This window comes from Nesoenas mayeri (genome assembly GCF_963082525.1).
Source record: "Nesoenas mayeri genome assembly, chromosome: Z".
NCBI lineage: Eukaryota > Metazoa > Chordata > Aves > Columbiformes > Columbidae > Nesoenas > Nesoenas mayeri.
This window is the reverse complement of record NC_137542.1, coordinates 5516073-5537478: the sequence shown is the minus strand read 5'-3', so window position 1 is coordinate 5537478 and position 21406 is coordinate 5516073.

Sequence of the window (21406 nt, the reverse complement as noted above, 5' to 3'; positions counted from 1 at the left end):
GCCTTGGTTGAGACCAGCTAGGGAGAAATTTTTATTGGCATCTAAGAATCAAATAGTAATTCTGTCATGGGATGGAAGATGAAATCTGCTCTGAAAGTCTATCTTCCATCTGGAACTAACTTCCCAAGACTGTAAACATTGATCTGAATGGTGATGTTTAAGCTGCAGAGGTGGAACAATTCTCAGTCACCTGGAGGAGGCGATGGAGTGCTTTCCCACTGAGTAAGCAAATGACATGAAGCCAGGGTAACCAGGGGATGTCCTCGAGTGCAGGGCTGCCAGCAAAAGAGTCCCAGCTGGGGCAACGGGCCAACAAAAGCCACACCAAACTCAACAGGGGCAAAGGTAAAGTCCTGCCCTGGGCAGGGAGAGACTCTGCAAGGGGATGGGTGCTCAGATTTGGGACCTCCAGCTCAGGAAAGACCTAGATAAGCCAAGGTGAGGTCAGAAGAGGTCCTTGTGCTGCTTGGGGTTGGAGTCCCTGCCCTGCGAGGAGAAGCTGTGGGACCAGGGCTGATTCAGAAGATTGTTATCTCCACACATGGTGGAAGAAAAATTTTCCCATGACACTGACATTTGTGTTTAACACTGCACAGCTTGAAACCCTCAGGAAAGTTTTGCAAGAACATTGATGGAAGACTAGCCTGTACCCTCCTTACGTCAAATATGTGGTTATAATGGCAGTTAGAATTTGAGTAGAATATGCTGTATGCTATAATTTCATCAGACACTTAAAAATACATTATAGTAATTAATTCTTTACTTACTCATGAATGTTCAGGACATTCGGAACATGATTTCCAGCTGTATGGCCAGCAAACAAAAAGGTCTCACCTCCAAAGATCTGCCATGTACATTTCACAGTGTAGTCTAGACAGCAATAAACAATAGCATGTGGAAATCCTGTCTTTCATTATTTTTCAGAACATGCCATTTAAAAAAAATGAAGAATTTGCTAGCCACTCTGGTGAGTAAAGCAACACCATACATGATGTTTAGCATGAAAAAAAGGCAGTCCTTTATTTGTATGTTGCATAGCACTTATTTGGAACACTAATATTTTTTTTCACTATTAGGATTTCTGTGTTTGTGCTGATTCAGTTTCACTAAACCTGCCTTATTTTAATGATTATGCGTTTTCACACAGAACTCAATGCAAGGACCTTTGTCTAAATGGAATGGAAAGGTTTCTACTCATTTTCGTGGCAGTTGTATCAGGTTCTAAGAAGAAGAAAAGTCTTATGAAAAGCTGCTGCTGCTGTATTTAGAGAAGTAACTAACAGTGAGGTTAGAGGGAGATCAAAGGACTATGGTGGGTAATTAGAAAAATTGGCGAAATTGCTTCTTATAAAACAAAACCTGTACAAAAAAGGAAAAAATTAAAGCTGTGTGTTGCTGTTCTCCCAAATGAAAAATATGTTTCTTATTTCTGTTGCAACACAGGATCAGAAAATAGATTATAATTTGTTTCTCTCTGCTACTTTAGCCAGTCATGGTAAAATTCAGTTATGCCAATAAGAAGCAATAAGAGCGACCTAGACAGATGACTACTTGGTCACTTTTTCATTAGGAGAGCAACAGTGAGAGCCCATTTCACTGCAGGCAGAGAATTAGGGGATTAGGTTCATTTGCTGCACTTTTACTTTGGAATCCATGTGGTCCCCATCTGGAGCCGTCGGAAGAGGAGCGCTTGACAGCACATGCTCACCAGCTTGTTTCTACTTTGTTTTTGCTGACTTGACTCTCAGGCCTGAAGTGGCGACACAAATGCTCCTGGGGCTGCCCTGGCCACCCCCAGCCCAGCCCTGCGGTGGGTCGGTGCCGCAGCCCACCCTGAGCCCCTCCACACAGGCGCCCATCCTTGCTTCAGGCATCTTCCCCCTCCTCAGGCTTCCTGCTGAAATGGAAAAGAGAGGCATCTGCCACCAGGAAGGATCCTTTCCTTTGCAAAATGGCCTTTTATTTTGGACCCTGCACAGCAGGTAATTTCTGTCAGCGTGAGGTGGGGGGTGGTCTGCAGTGGAAACCAAGCTGCAAAACAAGATGCTCGCAGCATCTTCCCCAGGGTCCCGCTCCCTGTCCCCCACGGCTGCCTCCCCTGCCAGGATATCTGGGAATGGCTTATACAGCTGCCCAGAACCACCACGTGGGAATGTATGACCAAAACACCAGCTGCCATTTACCGGGGGCCCCACTACCAAAGGAAGGACTATTGTCCTGCAGCAGGAAGGGGGATGAACCCAGGAGAGTGTGCAAAGATAATGTGAGGTCTAGTTAATAAGCATGGTCTGGGGAGGAGGCACAGTCAGTCACACGGGATCAGGCACACGGCATGCAGGAAAGACAACAGATGGCATGAAAACTCACTCTTCTCTCCTTCTGCCTCAAGGAGATCATACTGATGGGAAACGTGCCAAAATTTTCCAAAGTCTCAAAGCCTGAGTTAAGAGTTATTACATTTCCATGATTCAGAAAGCAAGTATTTTCAGTCTATTTCAATCATAGAGGCTTCTTCAGCTGCAGAAGATGCCCCACATTTGCTTCACATGGTAACTTCAAACCAAGGAAAGAAGTAGTATCCATAGCCAAGTATGTTACCTCTCTGCTCCTACAGCCAAGACAATGAAAACCTTGATGATGGGGTGTTATCCATTGTCTTTTTTCTTCTTATTTCTTATTTCTTATTTCACACCAGTATGAGGTAGTGCATGCCCTAGGGAAGGTGAAATCATCAGGCTTAAAACCTCTTACATCATGCTGATGTCAACCACTTGTTTTGTACTCCCCTCTTTAAAATTCATTCATTTTTCTCTGTTTATGAAATTTGTGTTTACATGTCACTGTGTGGTCCCACCTGGTCTTGCTATCTCCCAAGACAGGTTCAGACCTTGAGAGCCAATTGAATGAGACCCAAAGCTCTGCAAGACAAGGAGGTGCTCATACTGTAGGTCTGACTTGATTCAGCTCAACCAGAGACCAAGATCAGGCCTCTGAGACACAAAACAGAGGTTCAGGCAAGTTACCATGATTAAAAATGCCACAGCATTTTCCCTGCAACAGTAGGAGTGTTACCTCCAGTGCTCAAGCCAAATTTTAATTTGAGTTATTTACATGCCACTTACCTAGAATTCTCTGGATGGTTTCAACTAGATAAAGCCATTTAAGTTTTTCTGGTTGCTGCCACGTTCTGTGGTACTGCTTTGTGTTGTTACACAGCTGTTGTGTTTCACCTCGAGGTGGCTGTACAGCAGCTGTTGACAAAGTGATTCTACATTTACAACATGTGTAAGTGTGTTGGTGAAGTTTGTAAAGCATGTTGAGTACTTTCTGGATTAAAAGCACGGCTCGCATGCAAATGTGTTGTAATTACCATTATGCACATCTTCCTCTAAATATGCCTTTTCGGAACTGTTAGCCTCAATAGGAGCAGCAAAGATGCAACTGAAAAAGACTCTTACTTCTCTCCAGGCATAATAGATGCATCAGTAAAAGATGTGTTAATAGCAAATGGCTCTATTCATGTGAACTTATCAAAGAAAAGATTCAACTATTCTGCTCAGTACAGCAACTTCAAAGGCATCTTCATTCATTCATGTTCTACAAACCAGCTTCACTGAGGATGAACTCCGAGTAAACACTGAAAGAGAGAAAATAAGATAAGGCGCATGAGAGGTTTTACAAAGAGAGAACACATTTCGCTCTTCCCACTGCCCTACATGGGTTTAAGTGCCTGACCGTGAGCCCTCAATTATGTTATTGTTGAAGTGCCTTTGAAGCACTATGCAAGCTCTTACATTCCAAGGAGTCACAGGAAAGGATGTTGCCGTTGTTTTTTATGCAGTTCACTAGTTCTTAATGGACTTCATATGGTCTCTGCTTTTTCAAAGCAATCTTCCTTATCACAACTACAGCATGAGTCTCTCTGCAAATTCCTTATAACAAATTTATCATTTCTCTCTCTCCAAACCCATACACACATAAATCCCCCTCCAATCCTGAAAAGGCAAGCAAAACAACAACCTCGGTTAACTATTAGTGCAAGCAGCAACAGTTTAAGTAAAAAAATTAACTTCAGATCAACTACATTGTTGTCTTTCCTGGTATATCGGGTCCAGACCAAGCACAGAACCCAAACTTGACACTGAGTGGGCACATCTTCAGTGACTAATGGAAATATCACCAGACCTCAGTATGTTCATGCCTAATGGTTATTATTCCTGCTTTGGTAGCTCCTGTTTGGGAGCCAGCATCAGGCACAGAGTGGAGGCCTGACCTTTGGGGTACCTAATTTGTGGTGATTGCAGGGGAGCATGGAGCTGCAAGTGGAATAGACCAGGAGTGTCTAACTCATTTTCACCAGGGCCCACATGTAGGAATAGTAATATTTATACAGTCCTACAATTACATTTGGCCCTTTGAAGGCAAGCAAGAGGCTGATGTGGGCCCCAGTGAAAATGTATTTGACATCCCTGGTCTAGACTCTTGATTTAAGTCTCTTTGCTTAAATCTCTTGACTTCTTTTTTTTTTAAGTTTTTTTTTTAATTCTGTGTGTGACCCAGGGGATGAATTAACTATTAACTTTGACATCAGTGTGACTTGTAGAAAAAAAAAAAAAACCATGAATAACCCTTGACTGTTTCAAAGTATGATGTTATTCATCTAATCCTGTTGTGAAAGTAGCAAAGCTACAGCCTCTTTTACAGCTGTGTGTGTGACACGAGCCAACGGGACTCTTGGCTTCTTGCTGTTAGGCTTAATAAAAAAAAATAAAAAAATTGAAAAACAGGAAAGAATGGGCTTATTATCTTCTTATCAGGCTCTTCCTCTAGAAGTAGCTGCTCACTTTGTTTGAATGAGACCAGCTTCCGCAAATCAAAGCCTGAAACCTTCATCTGAACCTGATGCTACAGCTGGCCAGGATTTTCAGCTGTGCATGCTGACAGCAATGTGCAGATAAGGCAATATTTGACCAAGCACTGGATGAGCTTGGAGGTGAGCATGTTTAAGAAGAAAATGAGAGTTTTCAGCTTACACCCAAGTAACTCACATACGCGAACAAATGTATAAAAATTAGCATATATTAATCTTGACAGCTGGATGTTGACACAATGTCATCAAAATAGTTTACATAAAAACAAACTGTAAAATAATGTAATTATTATGTACAGATACTTATTGTCTTATTAAGAATAACAACATAGATATTATGAACATGATACAAACTTGGCTTAAGAAGGTAAAAGACAATTTATTCCTAGACATATCAATTGAATCTAAATATCACCAACCAGCTTTGTTTTTCACCAGAACACTTAGAACCAATTAAGTAGTACTTTGTCAAAAAATAAGGTATTGGACCAGAATTTCAGAATGTCAAACAGCTGTTTTGACACTGGTGTTTGAAACACTGAGCACAGGTTTATCGCAAAGAGCCAGCAGCCACCAAACCACTGGTCCTTCAGGTGATTCTTGGACACATCCATGGGCACACAGACACATCCATGGTGGGGTTCAGCCTGGGCAGACAGGCCAAACTTCAGCTGAAGTGAAACCCCCAAGTTTATATCATATAGATGTGCGAGTTGCCTCAGCATCAACTGCTTTGGTTCATCGTGCCAAATGACTTGTTAACCCAGAGTCACTGGAGAGGAGGTCCCGACTCTCTCTTCCCATGGAACCTAAAAGGAGGATGGGGAAACTCCAAAGGAGTTGGAGCAGGTAAGGTATGGAAGTCTGCTAAGGAAGGTCCAAGCTGCAGCAAACCTGACATATCTTCAGGGCAACTCTAAGAAAACAGAAACTCTGCTATGGTACTACTAAGCTCCCCCTGGAAATCTTAACATTTCTCAAGAAGCATTTGTTATTTATACACGAAACCCAGACACGGTGCAAATTCACAGGGACTATTGCACACTGACTGCCAGCACCTTCTCCTCATCCAGGCAGTGCTGCGAACATCTCAGTGCTTGAAAAGTATTTTCTCAGTCTGTTGAGATTTTGTCTGAGCCTGCGCTCTTCCACACATAAGAGCATGATCTCACCGAGCAATCCTGACATGTACATCATATTAGAAGCCTGCTGTCTTCTTAATGTCTTCTATTTCACTGCTTGATTTCTGAAAACTTGTTGCTGAAATCTGAAATGGTCCTTTCTGGGGTTGTCTGTGCAGAGAAATGCTGATTTTCTGGTCTGCAGCCAGGCTGGCTTACTGCCCATTTCTAAGCAGGGAGAGTAAATTGGATCTTTCAAACTTAAATTTAAATTTAAATACTCTTTTAGTTGCGTAGGAATGAGATCACTTCCTTAGTTAATAACTACCAGGGATGCTGGTTTACATTGCTCAGTGGAAAAAAGAATAAAAATTGTAGACATTATTAGCTGCATAGATTTCTGAGAATTTCCCATTTCATTCTGATATGATTTAAAAAAAGAAAAAATGTTCCATGACTGGCAAGCCTGCTATTTTTTCAGGTGGCTGGAATGTAAGTTAATAATGTACATTATAAGAAAAAGAAATATAAATGACATTTCATGCATTGTTAGTCACTGACTAATTTCTTCTCCATGTATTAATTCGTATATTAAATTATGTGGCAGTCTTGCAGTTCGCAGAATTAAGAAGCAAGATACCGTCATCCAAAAAGAGCATCCGGGCATATCATGAGTCTATTTTGCTTTAGACATTAAAGCTGGCTTTAAATGAACTGAGCTGGATCCCTCCACGCACCATTGTGCTGTACCACTTAGACATACCCTTCTTGCACTGTACGTACACCTGCCCGCTGTATTGCATAATTTGAAAGCCAGGTCAGAAACATTTGATTTTGCCACCACCATGCTTTTTTTTAAAAGAAACATATTTTGTGAGAAATTATTTTTTTATAAGGAATGCTTGCAAAGCTCCCTGCTACTTTCACCCACATGAATAATCTGCAAAGTATGTTTGCGTATTGGCATTATTTCTGAGTGGACAAGAGAGTGTTTTAATCAATCTGTTAGATTCTTATTCCTGATCTCTGCAGTTGGATGCAGGACAAAGAAAAGGCTGGTGACACAGAAAGGCAGAATCCACTCATAGGAAGAATGAGCTTTTCAGAAATAAAAAGCTGAACAAAAGAGCAACCAAAGAACCCCACAAAGCAAAAAAAAAAAAAAATCAACCCACAAACCTATGTGATACGGTTTTAGCCTACCGGTAAAATGGTCTTTCTTGGTAATTATTATTATTATTATTTTTTTTAATTACTATTATTTTGTAGTTTTTGGCTCCTTAGCCCTACAACTACAGTACAGCTTATTTGATTGTAATTTGGAGGGAAGATGTAACAGCAGCCAAGAAAGGAAGTCAAGCCTCTTACCGGCATTTCTCTGTGTCTCACCTTCATTACAGAGTAATTTACTCCTGACTGGGCAAGCCTGTGAAGCTCAGTTTGCCTTCAGAGGGAACTTTGAAGCTACTAACATCCTTGCAAATTGGATAAGTGTTGCATTACGGTGGTTTGCAGCCCCTGATAGAGCCCTTATCTGCTTTGAACTTCAATTACAACCTCAGAAAAATTCAAATGCCCTTAGCAGGCAAGAACTCACTTTCCACACTTAGGTTCAGATTTCCAAAGCATAAAATGACTTTTTTTCTTTTTTTCTTTCCCTCTGAAAGCAGGGCTAACACAACTATAGCAAAATAAGAGCCCCATCCTTCCAGTTTAGGTTCCTCTCAGGAGGGAGAGCTTGTGAACACATATATACTCCTGATATAGGAAAAATTGCCAGGGTGAGTACGGATTGTTCACTGGAGCAGTATTTGTACAGTCAGGCCCTACAGCATCATTTTACTTGGGCTGAAACAGCTGAAACCTTTTGAAATTGTTTGGACTGTGCATGCCAGCAACTTAAATCAAAAAGGTTTTATTTTACACAGTTGTAGGTTTGGGTTTTTTGTTTTGCTTTGTTTTGTTTTTTCTTCTCCCGGAGTGATAATTACAAATGTAGTTAATCCAGCTCAGACTGTATTGGGAGATAACAAATTAATTCCGGCAGGGCAGCCTTGCCAGCCATTTATAAAGAGTGTGAGAAAGGACTCGTCCCTGCTCTACTCTCGTCTTTGAGCCAGCGCAACATGGACCTATCGATATTGTACATGCCGTTCACAGCTTAGAGGAAACAACTGCTTCCAAAACTCCAGCGAACCAGTCCTCAGCACAGAGATATCTTATAATTGCTTCCATTGCAGCAAAATACTGCTTCTTAACTCTGATTTGTTTGCAGCTATTCCTCATGCCAGTGTGATTTGCCTTTGAATCTTGATGCAGGTCTCAGAAGAGGGGAAGGGAATCTCCATGCTTCTTTGTCTTCATGAAACTGGGTACTTTATGTCAGGAAAGACATCCTAATCAATAGTTCAACATTGTGGTTTGGAATGACTTCTAAGTCTCCTACAAGCACCTCTGCTATAAAAGGCCCTGCAGAAGTCAGAAGGGGCTGCCTGTGAAAAGCAGCTGGGAGGTCCAGTCCTTGGATAAAAACTTGACTCTGATGAAGTCAGGAGTTTTGCTGTTGGCTTCCCAGGGGAAAGGCTCTGTCCCTATTGTTTAGCATTGGCTTTATCCGTGTCAAGTGAGTCCGGACAGATTCTCACTGACTGCAATTCCATTTATTGCCTATTTAGTTTTGTATGGAGGTTGCAACTGCCGATCTTGGTTATTGCTCGCACCAAGGAACACTATGTGTCATGCAGACCTTTACAAACCTCTCACTTCTGCTGTGGTGCAGACACTTTGTACAGCTACACTATTCAAAGGGTCCTTGAAAGTTCATAAGTTCTATTTTTATTAGCTGTTAAAGTTCCACTAAGTGAGAAATGTATCCACTCAGAGATAACACAAATAAAGCACACTAGCGCATGGTCAACAGGATTTTTACAATACTTGAAAAACGTCACAGCAAAACTTTTTTTCCATACTTACTAACTTCTCTAGTAACTTTTCCCTCAGAGAAACTGAGATCAATCCTGCAAACACCTACCCATCACCCAGCACAACCCTGGAGTGTGTGCTCCTTGCAAGCTTAAAGAATCTTCTGAGAGCAGAAGTATTGCTCCCAGGCTTAAAAGTCAACCAGCAGCCCAAGTGCTTTGCTGGAGAAAGGCCAGAGCGACCAGTGCCTTGGAGAATTAAGCTCCCAAGCTCAGTAGTAAGAAGTTGAAGGGGCGGGTCTAAAATTCCCAAAACTAAACTTACTTCTGATCCCAAAACCAGTCTAAATAAATCATCTATAGCCATCTTGTGTCCCTTTTAAAAAAAAATCCTGCGTAAACCAGACAGCACAACCTGATAAGGTGAAATCATCAGCTGCTGTGTTCACAGATGAATATTTAATTCATGTGAGTAGCTTCACTGAAGTTGAAGAGTCTGTTTGAGTGAGCAGAGATTTACTAAACTGGTCAAAATGTTCCTGCATCTTCTCTTTAGTGAAAGGTGAACACTTGACAACAAAGATCTAAGAGAGATTTCTTGAACCAGTAGTTCATTATACATCAGTGCACCAGCTCAGATGCAGAGTCATCTTTTGAGGACAAATTCCCAACCATCTACAGATCATGTGCTTTGGTTTGCTTTAAGGAAAGATGCACACACCTCAAGGTGTGTGTGAATGGATTACTTTTAGATGAAATTAAATGGACAGATGCATTCCAGGAGCACCTTTAGTGCATACCAGTTGCAAACAAGAAGTTGGCAATGAGACCACAAGATCAGACTGGAACTAATCTGAAATAACTGGAATTAAAAATCCCTGAAATATGCAGAGTGGAGATATTGTAGCCTTAGCATCACTCTTCTTCCCCTGAAGATGTAGTTCCATTGCTACTCACTATTTGCTGACACAAGCACAGCCACATAGTCCAGTACATTTCTAGTAGTGAAAAATTTGGCATACAAGCTCTTTCACAGAGGTCAGTGTATCACAGTGCTTAGGAATGGCATTACCTGCCCGAGATCTCATGGCTTGACTGGTGCTCAGAGGTCCCATTTCCATTTAACTTATTTTTCTCAAACTCATTCATTCTTTCAGGTCCCCTCAGTCATAATTTTCCACTATTCTTCATCCCACCTTGCCCCATGATTAATTTTTAATTAATTTTTTTTTTCCTGAAATATTACTTCAGGGCCTTTGTTGTTTCCTGAAGTTAATTCTTTTACCTGAAATTTTTATTATGGTATGGCACAATCATTTCCTTTTGTTGTAATAGGTTCTCACATTGAGTGCCTATTACTGTGGAAAGTGAGAGCAGATTACCCCGTTCCTCTGTGCAAAACAATATTGTTCTTGTTGTTACCCTCTAATTCTACAGAATGGAAGCACGATGTATAGGGTAGATCCTTTTGAACCTGGTGCTCATGCCTTTCTGTTGATGTTCAGTTGAGTTTGCCATCACCAGCTGCCTCTCCATTACAGCTGGCCTTCACCTCTTGCAGCATCTTTCACCAAACTGTTCTAAAATGGGCTGCGACCCACTGGGGCCCAAGACAGAAGAGACAAACTCAGCTCAGGCTTCAGAGCTTGTTTTTTCTAGAAAGAACAAGTATCTACAGCTGAGTGTTCTCTAAAGGGAAACCAGGGCACAGGGAGACACCACCAGAGAAAGACTGCTGTTTCATAACATAAATGCACTGTAGCCTTATCTACAGAAGAAGGATGGTCGGAGAAAATTTAATCTGGTATGTTTCAGCCACAAAAACAGATTTGGAACTGGTCCTCATGAACCAGAAATGATGGTTTGTTTTTTTTTTTTTCAAAATGTAGGATTTGAGGAGGAAAAAAAAAAGCAAATTGCAACCGCCGTCTGCAATGGCACCATCTTGTGGTCCCCGTGTCAGGCTTCACGCCCCATCCAAAGTCCTCTGCTCATCCGGAGGCAGAAGCTTTGCTGAGCCACTTGTCCTTCAGCTTGTTCTTGAAACCCAATGCCGTGGTACAGTGCAAGCAGCTTTCCACCTGCATCTATTACAGAGAGGGAGGGAGAGAAAGACAGGATTGTGCATTCAAGTAATTGTTGTCCCCGTCCTCAGCAAGGACCACTGAGACAAACAGCAAACAAATCAGTCTCCCAGGACTGCAGAAGGAAAGGGGCTGAAAAGCGCCATCTAAATAGTTAAACAAAACTAAAGGCTATACCTACAGCTTGTGGCGTTTCATAATCGCCATTTCCACATGGCACAAAATGTTAATGTAGGAAATACTGAGGGCTCCTTTCTAATATGTTTTAAAGTGAAATTGGAAACATATTTCTGTGTAACAAGTCACTAGGCACAACTTCTTGGGGAATAATGGTCAATGTTTTATGTGATTGCTTGTTAAAGTTGTTTCTAAATGGGAAGGACGCCAGGGAAGCTGGCATGAACAGTAAACATTCAAAGGAATAATTTGTGGTGACAAGTGATTCCTTCAGTATTTATTTAACATTTAAAATTTGTCTGAATGAAAAAGGAGGCCAAGGAGTGACTAGGTCTGATTCGCTCCTGACTGCCTGCCTCTATTCATCATGGGTTTCTCCAGGTTAAGGAAGCCCTTGGGATGCTGGCAGGAGATAGCCCAGCTGATTCCTGGAAGCCATAAAGGCGATGCGATTTGCTCATTGTCCTGTGTGGTTAATTGTGCGCACGCGGAGCTCATGACACATGCCACAGTTTGAGTCGTTTCCCTTCCCCTAGTGAAAAATATAGTAACAAAGTTTGTTTCTTAAATGCTTCATGAACTGTATTTTCCGAAGTGCTGTAAAGACCCAGGACATTGTGCTGCATCCAGGAGGCTGTTTCTGAAAACAAAACGAAAAAAAAATAAACCAAAACAAAACCCAGAAGTACATAAGGAATAAAAAGTCATGATCCAGCCTGCCCCAGCATCCCCCATGGCTGCGTGCACACAGATGCCCACGTGTAAGACCGTGCAGGTATGGATGGCACTGAAACCTCTGCAGAGAACACCAGCACACCAGTTTATGACCAGCATAAGGAACCTGCAGGAAAACAAACTGTTAATAAAAGATCAAAACTAATTTAACCCAAATTTTTGTACCGAACCCACCAATTCATTTGAACACGAGGGGCTTCGGCATGTTTATGAGCTTCATGTTCTCTCTCCCTCCTGAAATCCGTACAGGACCACCCCATCTCCCCCCAGGCCAGTCTCATGTCTGCCACCTCACAGCTGCTGAGAGAGGAAAGATTACACTGCAGTCTTTCAATTATATCCTATTTCTTCCGCCAGTACCAAACAGGATTTGACGGAAAGAGAAAATATACATGACAAATATTATTTCTTCAGTGAATGTACCCCCAGACTGATTAATGGGGGTAGTCTTTACAGAAACTCTGAGTTTCTAATGGCTAAATTTTAATCAAATAAAGATAAACAAAAACCAGACGTAGAAAGGAAAGCAAATACAAAAAGGTTTCTGTAAGGCCAAATGAGATCCATTTTGAATTTGTGATAGTTATAGAAGAGATTTATCATTGTTCCCCCAGATATATTTTCCCTCAAGAAAATAAACCTGAATAATTTATCATATTCTATAGCACTGACAGATCTAGGGTTTTAACTTGCATAGTTGTTTTTTGCCTTTTTTTTTTTTTTTTTTTTTTCCACATGACCGATGTTTTCCAAAAGTTTTCTGATTCCAAATAACTTAAATGAAACTTTTTGGGTGTTGACTTTCAAGTCTGTTTGGCTACCTATCCATCTCTCTTCCTATTACCTATTTTGACGCTGTTACATCATCATAAACATAACTGATGTTTAGCATTTATCAGGGTCTGGGTTTGTGAGAATTTGAGAATAAGCTTATCACACAATGACTCTTCTTGCAGTTAATGCTTTTTTCCATCAGGACTAGAATGGCAAGTGGTATTTTCATCTTCTTTATGTTCAAATTGCTAGGTTTTCTGAATGAAATCTGGAGGTTACTCACCTTAGCTTCTGAGCATCTCATTGCCTGCTTTCCTTTGTTAGAAAAAAACAATGATCCATGTTTAAAGATGTGTTTTGTCTTAGTAACAATGGATATTTTACCCTTATTCCCATTGTTCAGCAATTATTCTTTATTCCAAAAGTGAAAACCCTAGTCACGGTTGGAAGGAATGTCCAGACAACCTACATTTGCCCTGAGTGGGGGCCAACACGTCTGCTCCATGTGCATGTGGTTGACACACTTGGGGGGAAACATTGACAGCCATGTAGCGTTTATTATTTCTTTACTGAAGTATACCAACATATGGCTGGTTTGTACAGACAGGCTGGCACAAGCTCCTCCCCAAGTGTTTTCCAATCTGTAGAGGTATAACATACTCTGAACTCTCAATATGACTACTAGTAGTGGGAACATTTCTACTCACAATTCAGTCTTTCTTCTCCATTGCATGAAATGTAGTTTATTAAGCTCATGTTTAAATTTGGCATTACAGAAGATGGAATTTATTAAAGATTCAGGTAGAAATCTCACTCCATTCTCGTTCAAAGACACCATTGTCCTTGATTTTTTAAGAACAAAATTCCTTCCAAAAGTAGCTTAACCTCATCAGTAGAGAAATGTTGTGAATATATGATATAAATATACCTGGATTGCGTGATTGCTGTGTGCATGCAGATAAATGTATGAAGTTCCACTATAATTGCCATTAAACATTATTTATCATCGTTATGTCTGTAATATCAAATAAATAGCAAAGATAATGTCAGGCCTTGACTAGAAGGAGAAAATGCACCAAACTGAAAAAAGGGAGAGAAAGAAAATATTCAGGAGTGTGGTAGTATCTATTCCACTGTTACGTCATTGTTTTGTGATGCTGTGGAAAGTCTCGATGTGGTATCTGAATACGGAGGGAGCAGACAGGAAAACGGGAAGAAAACCCTTGGTATCTCAAATCTGGCACAGGCTGAAGGTCCAAATCCTTCACATCACCATTGCAAGCCATGCAGGTATCTATTATAACACACACAGTGTCATATGTTTTTGCTTCCCTTCAGCCCAGGGTCCATGGCAGCTCTCCAACATCCTCTTTGTGTGTTATTGTACTGCTGCCGTCCCCCGTAGCAGAGTGTGAGGTTCTTTCTCCTTTGAAATGATTTCCCATGCCATTCCCAGACCTTGGTCATCTTCCAAGTCCTCCCTAATCAATCTAGCATTGTAGGATGTCAGCTCTCATTTTCTTTCCTATGAGCTTATGTGACTATACATTTTATATTTGTGGCATAACAGTCCTCTTTCTGTTCCCGACTTTTGTTCATTAGCTTCTTTCTTCCCCGAGAGATTTTCTTCTCTTACTCTTTGGCCTCTCACTGAATCAACACCACCTCCTTCTTCCTCTGTGTAGTGTAGCTATGAGAATATGTTTAAGCAAAGGCAAATCAGTAAAATCTGTATTTCCTGATGCTATTGTACTTATCGAAGGTCCTGTGCTCTGTCTCAGGAAAAGGTACATAACAAAAGGAGTAGTCTGCAATTTTACCTCAGGGCTGCACTGAAGCCAGAAAAGGACATCAATTAGAGAATAATGCAAAAATTGTCAGGCTTTCTCTGATGAAAGGTTGACATGACTTCAGGGCCAGACTGTGCCCTAGATAAGTGATTTCCACGAAAGCTTAAGAAAAGGCTTTGGTTTACCTTTACTTACTCTTCCCTCCCCCCTTGTTTCCTTCTGTCTGTCCTTATGCAAGACTGGCTTGGGGTGTTTTGGAGGGCAACAGTGACACAAGGTCACTTCATCCAAATGTCCTGGTGGCTGTGCCCTGCATTATCTGCCCTGCCACTTCCAAGTCCCTGAGGGACAGAAGACGATGGAGACAAGGAACTGCTGCCTTTCTGCTTTCCACCATGACTGTGGGACAGGCTCTGACCACAGCCACAGGATTTACTACAGTGAGTAGCTGCCTTGCCAAGCACCGAGCAGGAGAATACGCAGTGCAGGATGGGTTAGGAGTTAAAGAAAAGGGAAAAGGTAACGCAAGACTGAGAAGGGTGTTATTGTTCTCCCCATGGGTGTTGCACACAGAAACGCATGAAGAAGTGATCACTTCCCTCTGTGTGTCTTGCTGTGTTACTGAGTGACAGAGTTAATTGGCTTTATACCAGGAGCGCCTCTGTTTCCAGGCTGATGGTGCAGGGCTGAGTTGGAGCATTAGGTCAGATGGGTTAATTTTATAGGAGAGAATCATTAGCCGGCAAGAGCTGGGTACAGCGTGTTCTGGCTGTGATCCTTTTCTGCTTCTTTCTTGGCCAAATAGGACTGGCAAAAAGAAGTATTTTTATTAGTTTGTTTGTGTACCGACCCCCGCTCCCCGTCCCGGCCTTTAATGTGTGTAAATAGTGATTCTCAGGATGATGTCTCAGCTGCAAAACTTGATTTTTCCGAGGGAAAAAAAGGCTAATTTGTTACAATTCAAACAACATAATGGAATAATGCTCTGCTTTTCTGAAAAAAAACAAAAACAAAAACAAATGGTTATTTATCACAGTAGAGAAATAATTGCACCATCAGCATTTATGGAATAATACATTCATCCCAGAGTATATGATTTTTTTAACCATTGCATTTCTTTTGATTTTGAGCCAATGTATACTTGCAGGGAATTAAGTGGAGGAAATGAGTACAAAGCAGGATGACTGACCGTGGTGATAAGGTTTCATGGAAGCAAGTCTTTGCTTGGCATACTGCATCACTGAACCCTGTATGATAAATTGTACCAAGGAGGACACAGCTTTCATTGTAGTCACAAGAGGACATGTATCCTAAACAAAGCTGACATTTTGGCAGAGGGAGAGGTGAGGGAAGACGTATGCCAATATGTGACACTGTTTTGAATTAAACAGGAGTTTCCTGCTGTAATCCAAAAATAATAGCCATCAATTTTGTCCAAGAGAAAGGTAAGTCTTAGGAAAAAAATGCAAGGCCTTTTTCACCCCGATTTCAGATTACATACGTCTTTCATGAGCAAATGTTGTAGTGAAATAGTGAAAGCCATGGCAACAGCGAGCACTGTTGCTGGCGTTGCTACTGGAAGCAGCCGGTGTGCTCCCAGCATGACGCACTGTCTTCTGCAAACAACCCAAACGACAGCATCACAGCATCGTTCATGTGTGGGGATGCGTACCTGGGTGGGACAGACCCCACCTGGGAGCCAGCCACATCCCCTCAGGAGTGTACATCCAAGACCACCTCTTTGTTAGCTGGTGAAACCCACCAGCTGGATTTGTCTGTATGTGGTATAACGTGACCGTGTCTCTTCCCTCTGCCTGCCTTTTCCTGTTAGTTCATGTGTCCCCTGTGTTTGGGTCAAGACCATCATAAACGTGATGGTCCTTGTGGGTCCCTTTCAACTTGGAGCATTCTATGATTCTGTATTTCTCTGATAATGGACTGCCACACCGAAAAGAAAATGTCCCTTTAATTATTTTGCTCTTATTTTCTGTCACAGTCAAAATAATTTTTGTTTGTACAAAATAATCTGTGTCTCCTTCTAGATAATTCCCCTTGTTTTTCCCACTGGCAGCTCAGTCCCTTTGTTGTCACTCTGTTTTTTAACAGCGCTAGCAATGCAGGGAGAACAGCAGAGGCACAGAATCAAGGAATCACAGCATGGTTGGAGTTGGAAGGGACCTCTGGAGATCATCCAGTCCAACTCACCTGCTAGAGCAGTTTCACCAGAGCAGATCACACAAGAATGTGTCCAAGTGGGTTTGAATGTCCCCAGAGAAGGAGACTCCAAATGGTCTCTGTGCAGCCTGCTCCAGGGCTCTGTCACCCTCAAAGTAAAGAAGTTTCTCCTCATATTCAGATGGAAACTCTTGTGCTTCAGTCTGTGCCCGTTACCCCTCATCCTGTCATTGGGCACCACTGAAAGGAATCTGGTCGCATCCTCTTGACACCCACCCTTGAGATATTTATAAACATTGAGGAGATCCCTCTCAGTTTCTCTTCTCCGGGATGAACAGATCCAACTCTCTCAGTCTCTCCTCATAGAAAGTTGCTCCAGAGCTCTCATCATCTGTTAGACTGGCTCCAGTGATAACATGCTAGATCCTCTCATCAAAGGAAGATGAAGCTGCAAGAACTTAGGCACCCATGGGATCAGTGAGAAGGTCTGAGGCGCTGCCTGGTCTGCTGAGAACAGGCAGCCTCAGGGTGCTTGAGAAGTGCAGAGAGCTTGGTGTGGTGCACTGTTGGCCTTGGGGAAAGGGAGTGTGGAGATCAGCAGCTCCTGCTCATGATCCTGGATAAAATAGGACTTCCAAATAGAGGCGCGATTGCACTCAAGAGTGTCCAGCCAGAAGCTAAGACATTGGCACCTGATATTCCATAGAATAATTTTGGTTAGAAGACATCCTCAAGATCATCGAGTCCAACTGTTAATCAAGCACTGTCAAGTCCACCACTAAACCATGTCCTTATGTACCTCGTTTACACATCTTTTAAACACCTCTAGGGATGGTGACTCCACCACTTCCCTGGGCAGCCTGTTCCAATGCCTGACAACCTTTTCTGTGAATAAATTCTAATATCCAATCTAAGCCTACCCTGGTGCAACTCGAGGTCATTTCTTCTCATCTTAATGCCTGTTACTTGAGAGAAGAGACCAACACCCTCCATGCTACACCCTCCTTTCAGGTAGTTTGGACAGCAATAAGATCTCCCCTCAGCCTCCTGTTCTCCAGGCTGGACCCCCTGCAGGTCCCTCAGCTGCTCCTCATCAGACTTGCACACAAGCCCCTTTTGCTGACCTTCTCTGAACTCAGTCCAGCACCTCCCACAGATACCACATATACATACATTTATATACAAATATATAGTGGATGTGTCCCTTCTCACCTTTTTTCCCTCTGCCACAGCTGATTTTTGTCCCTAGCACCACTTCTTGCAGTCTTGTGAGCGGATGTGTCTGCTTCTTATGAAGCCCTCTGACCAAATGAAGCACTAAGATCAGACTTTCTTTTACACTTGCTTTTACAGAAATCTGGTCCAAACACCTTTTCACTGGAGATCTGGATTTCAAATGGTGTTTCAGGCAGTAGAAAAGAATATAATGGGGCCATGGAGATCTATTTGAGCTTCTTGAAATCAATGTTGCAGAAGAGCCCAAGAAATTATCTGTAAGAATAAAGGCTTTTCCAGTTCCAATTAGTAGGGGAAAAGATCCTAAAACATCTAGCCCTTTCCTGGCACATCCAATGTTCATGCTACTGACATTTTTGTTAAAAGATCAACTCACACTTTGTAAATAGTTGAGCATATGCATCACTGTCTGGAAATCTGTTTGAAAGCATTATATGATCTATCCAATGAAACCATTCCTTTTTTTTTTTAAAGTTGCTGCCCTCCATCTGCTTCCTTAAGTAAAGCTGTCACAAGTTTCATTTTTGTTCATAAGCGAGGTCATGGTCACTTGCGGACTCACATGTCTGACAGTGATGTCTGGGAATGTCCCCTCTTTACAGAGTGTATCTTTTTGTCGAGGGAAACAAATCAGAAGTTTTGCTTGAAAAAGACAAATAAATCCAACCTGGCATAGGCTGTCGTATGAAAAAATGGTTTTATAACCTAAAGCTGTGATTAAGTAATTTTTTCTCCACATCTCCACGTTTCATCTTCATACGATTGCATATCAACTGTTCTAGAAACTTTTGTCATAAACGTGTTTAGACACTTCTTTTGGTTGAGTAGCTCTTGATTATTATCTTAGGCATCTTGGTCTTTCTCATCAGAAATTTCTTTTCTTCATTGGTTGGGTTTTTTTTTTTGCAGGGAGGGGAGAAGGTTCATACCTTTAATGAATTGCAGGATCCTTCTGTATTTACATATATCTCAGCGTCTCATCCTGTTGTGGAACTGGGGTCTATATAATCCATTTGAGATGGTATGATGCACTCTGTGGCGGAAATCCATTTATTTTGTCATGAACACTGAAGGTATAATACATTGAGTATTATATTTCACAAGGTTAAATAACCTCCTAAAGTAGCCAGCTTTAAAAATAAAATCTATGTCAAAGTTGTGTGATCAAAAGGATACAAGCACAAGCCTATATTTCTTTTTTTTCTAAATCATGTGGAATAATGTATTAATGGTTGTTATTGTCTGCAGACATGTGGTTCAGCAGATTTTGATCACAAAAACTTGAATTTTAATCAGGATTAAAATTCAACAAGGGTCAGGTTCGAGGCATTCAGGATATTAATATCTACTTCCCAAAAATTCTGTTGGTAAAACTCCACAACAAAAAAGATAAAATAATCAAGAAAAAGATAATGTAAGCGAACCCTAGTTTTGTGTGTAATTTATTCCTCTGTCATGATGTGATAATTATCTAAGAACTGCCTTTCCAAGCTTGGCATCATTCATACAAATAGTAGCATTTAAAAACTTTAAACTGACCCTAGTCTTTCCCTTATGGTTCTTCTATAATCCTGATGGTGGGTAAACAGTCTAGACGCTCAGCTCTATCTGCTGCATCCTGCACATCGGAAATCTCACAGATGCTATAGCTGTAGGAATGATCTAGCTTTCATGATATTTTTGTGTTCAATATGACCTGACTGTTAGGGCCAGTTGCATGTATTCCCAAACCTCCGTGTGCTTTTGCCAGGCCTGCTTCAAAACTACTCTGTTGTTTACAACCAAAATCACTTAGGAACAATGGCCTTCATTCCCTCTTTTATTTACACTCTTCATTTCTGGGCTAGTAACATATGCGACGAAGGAAGGAGGTTTATGATGTAACACACCATAAATATGCATGTCAGTGCACTGGACAGATGTTCTCTAAGATAACTGCATTTTAAAATGCAAGTAAGTTCTCCTTCTGTTACGGGCACTCAAGGAAATGAGAATAACTTTAAATACTGCCTTATAATTATTATTCTTAGAACATTTTTAGAGATTTTTTTTTTTTTTTGTGGTAACATCAGCAATTTCTTTTAATGTCATCATCAGAATAGAAATATTTTTTCCAGGGTCCCCTGGAATATCCTGGGGTGGGAGCCCAGCTGGTCAGTTGAGGTTCTTCAGGTGCTAGAATGAAGTAGGAGGGACTCTTGAAATATAGGTATGCATGTGTATGTATATATGTATAGGTACTTTTATATGTGTTTGTTTTTGTTTTTTTTTTGCTTTACAAGAGTAATCAAAACAGAATAATGGAAAAAAAAATGAAGCAGCAATTGTAGCATCTTACAAAAATGGTACTTTAAAGGAAGGTAAAGCTCAAGATTTATTGAATTTACCTTAAGGGCTTACTTGAAGGACAACAACCAGTTCTGTTTATCATGGAGATTTTGGCTTTTTTTTTGAGGAGGATAAAAGGATATTCCTAATGCCTCTCCTTGGTTCATGCAGACCCTTTTGAGATGATGGAGAATGGTTTATATACCTATAGCTTAAAATGAACAGGTTTGCTTACAGCAAACTGTAAGCAAGCTGGCTGATATACATGTAGATGGTAAAAAGATGCATTTATAAGGACTGTTTTTCTATAACCTCTATAGACTGCCAGTGACATATCTACAAAATAAGCTGAAGTGTATTACCAAAAAAAAAGAAAAAAAAAATTATTCAAAAGATCCCACCACTAATTTGTGGAAGTCATCAGGAAAAACAGGCATAGTATAATTAATTTGTCCATTGCATGCACTGTTGTTTGCCATTGGGATGGCTGAGCTAATTATAAGGTGCATACTGTGGCATAAATTTTGAAAAATGTTTTGAAATATGTTTTGAAATTTTAATTTTCATATGAGTTTGAAAATTGAGAGTGACAGCTTCTCCTGGTATGTGTAGTCCTGACTTCAATGAGGCAACTCATGTTGGTATGTTACATTAACTTTAACATCTTATATTATCATTAACATAAGGTATATTTGATGCTCTGAGAAGCAGAATTTGGTCCATGGTGAAAACTGATGTAACTCTCATTTTCTGTTTCATCTGACAGTTTGGCCTATTGCTTTCCCAAAACTTTTGAAAGAGCAAAATAAGAATTTTTTTTTTTAATTGGTATCTTAGTTACAAAATTAGGGTTTCATCCAGGGCACAGCATGGGTTACATTGAGTGATACTAGTTTCTGTACCAAAAGGCTGAAAATAAACACAATGAGGGCTGAAGGGGGGTCTCTTGGAGATACTTTCCCTCTAGGCAACCAGAGCCTCGAACAGGAAATAAACCAGCTAATTCAAATTGTCTCTTTAAAACATTGATCAATTCCCAGATAGTCTAATGAACTGCTAAAGCATCACAAGCTGGAATAAATTGTTTTTAAAATCTTGCTGTTCCTTAACCAGGAATAAAAAAGAACATTCAAAAATGTAAGGTAAATCTCATATGAAGCTTAGTAATTAATATCCTGAAAAGTATTATGACTCA